Source organism: Microcebus murinus, chromosome 9 (genome assembly GCF_040939455.1).
Source record: "Microcebus murinus isolate Inina chromosome 9, M.murinus_Inina_mat1.0, whole genome shotgun sequence".
Lineage (NCBI taxonomy): Eukaryota > Metazoa > Chordata > Mammalia > Primates > Cheirogaleidae > Microcebus > Microcebus murinus.
Genome location: NC_134112.1, coordinates 20,405,669 through 20,408,605, shown reverse-complemented (window position 1 = coordinate 20,408,605; position 2,937 = coordinate 20,405,669). Strand labels below are relative to the sequence as shown.

Below are 2,937 nucleotides of genomic sequence, written 5' to 3'. Positions count from 1 at the left end.
TTTCAGGTTGTGACAGATTTCAGAGTTAAGCATGTGTTAATTAAAGTCAACTATTTCATTTGATTTAGGTGGTTACATAGGTATATAAATAGTTAAAATCAAGTTGTACATGTAAGCTATATTAAAAATATTTTTAATCATAAAAAAACAACTATTTCAAAACATTATTTATTTCGGAGTTAGGAAGGTATGATCAATGGAAGGAAGATGGCTTATGTTTTTAAGGCACATCTTTGAAGAAAACTGCAAACCCAAAAGGCTGGCATTTCTGACAAGTAAAAATTACATAAATGCCTGCATTTCATTTCGACAGACATTGGCAATAGTCACTAGCATCACCCTTTGCATTTGCTCAGGGTTTTATAATTAACGAGCCGGAACCACATAAGCTGGAGGCCAACAGGCCTGGGTTTGAATCCAGCACCCACTCGCTTGTTACCTGATCCCCTGGACCACACGTTTCCGTCAGTCCGGTGGGTTTCAGTGACATGATGCACGTGCGGTAGGTGGATTTCTTTGTGTTCACATTTGTCTGTTGCTCTTCGTCCTCTATAAATGAACAGGAGCACAACAAAGTGATGACTGTAGTCAAGAACAAGTTAGGGTCTACTTTAAAATAACTAAAAGAGTGGAATTGGAATATTCCTACCACAAAGAAATGATAAATGTTTGAGGTGATGAATATCCCAACTACCCTGATTTTATTCTTACACATTGTTTGCCTGTATCAAAACATCACACGTACCCTCTAAATATAGACAACTGTTTATGTACCCATAATAATTAAACATAAAAATGTTTTTAATTAAAAAAAAAGTGAACAAAGATTTTTGTCAGTTTTATTCACTGCTGTGTCTCCAGGGCCTAGAATAGTGCCTGGCACATATAAATACTTAGTGAACACTGGATGAACAGACAGATGATTCTGATTTGTAACTGCAGAAGGAAGGATAAGTTTTGTGTTACTGGGAGAAGAAGCAGAACAAAGAAGAATGAAAAGAAGGGTGAGTTCCTGTGGTTAGAACAGGGCCCCAGAATGAACAACATAATTGTACATGAAAAGGAAGTCTGAATTTATGTGTACTCACACTGGCAGTGTGTCTGATATATGGTTGGCTCTGAATATATGTGCTATTACTATTATTTTTTAACTTTTTATATTAACAGATTCAAAAGAATTTTTAATATGTATGATATAAAAAATAAAACGAACATTCCACCACCTAACTTAAGATACTATCTCTTATCCCTCTTTTTCTTTAAAAGTTTACCACATATTTCCCTTCTAAACAACATATTGCTCAGTTTGTCAGGTTTTTTTTTTTTTTTTTTTTTTTTTTGAGACAGAGTCTCACTTTGTTGCCCAGGCTAGAGTGAGTGCCGTGGCGTCAGCCTGGCTCACAGCAACCTCAATCTCCGGGGCTCAGTGATCCTATTGCCTCAGCCTCCCGAGTAGCTGGGACTACAGGCATGCGCCACCATGCCCGGCTAATTTTTTGTATATATATTTTTAGTTGGTCAATTAATTTATTTCTATTTTTGGTAGAGACGGGGTCTCGCTCAGGCTGGTTTCGAACTCCTGACCTTGAGCAATCCGCCCGCCTCGGCCTCCCAAAGTGCTAGGATTACAGGCGTGAGCCACCACGCCCGGCCTAGTTTGTCAGGTTTTGAATCGTGCATCTTTATTACCCCGTGACTTGCTTTTTTTTTGCACATTTACTTTTCTTAAAGTCATGTTGCTTTGCCTACCTGTAGATTATTTTCACTGCTAGAAACGATTCCATTGTTGAATATACTGTAATTTATTTCCACACTCAGTTATTCTTGAACTCTTTTTTTCTATTTTTTATTTTATAAACTTTTTTTATCTCTGTTAAAGATATAAATTTTTATTTTTATTACACATTCAGAGAAACTTCTCTAGTAACGGACTATAGAAATGATCCCTGAAAGTATAGTCATATCTTCTTGAACTCTTATTCATTCATTCTTTCTTTCTTTTCTTCTTTCTTTCTTTCCTTTCTTTCTTTCTTTCCCTCCCGGACCCAAGTTTACTATTACAATAGTTCGCCCTTATCCCCAGGGAATACATTCCAGGACCCCCACTGCATGCCTGAAACCATGGATGGTACTAAACCCTATAGACACTATGTTTTTTTCCCCCTATATATATACCTATTATAAAGTTTAATTTATAAATTAAGCACAGTAAGAGATAAGCAACAATAATGAAATAGAACAATTGTAACAATATGGTATAATAAATACAGTGTTATGTGAATGTGGTCTCTCTCTCAACATATCTTACTGTACTGCACTCACCCTTCTTGTGCTGATGTGAGAGGACACAGTGCCTGCGTGATGAGATGAATGAGGTGAATGACGTAGGCACTGTGACATAGCGTTAGGCTGTTGACCTTCTGACTGTATGCCAGGAGAATCATCCGTTTCTGGTGATCCTGGGTCATTGAGCCAGGAAGATGTCAATGGCTGAATGTTGGGAGCAGACCAAGTCGACGACTACCGGGCAGGCAGCACAAATAGCGTGGATACACTGGACAAAGGGATGATTCACATCCTGGTGGGACAGAGCAGGATGGCATGAGATTTCATCACACTACTCAGAACAGCAGGCAGTTTAAAACTTACGAATTATTTATTTCTGGAATTTTCCATGTAACATTTTCACACTGCAGTTGACCATGGGTAACTGAAACCATGGAAACCTTGGATAAGGGGGGACTATGGTACTAGCAAGGGTGCTAAGATGATTCTCGTGTATATCTCCTGACACATGTGTGCGAGAGTTTCTCTAGGGTACATCCCCAGGATGGAACTGCTAAGCCATAGTGTATGCACGTCTTCACTTTTGTTAGGTTTCTGTTATCTATTGCTGCGTAACAACCCTTCCCAAAACTAGTGGCTTAAATGAGAATC

At 38.3% G+C, this 2,937-nt stretch overlaps 1 pseudogene; it reads right to left on the bottom strand.

Moving 5' to 3' along the window:
- Positions 1–1,884: 1,884 nt before the first annotated feature.
- Positions 1,885–1,962, bottom strand: LOC142873102 (uncharacterized; annotated as a pseudogene).
- Positions 1,963–2,937: the final 975 nt, after the last annotated feature.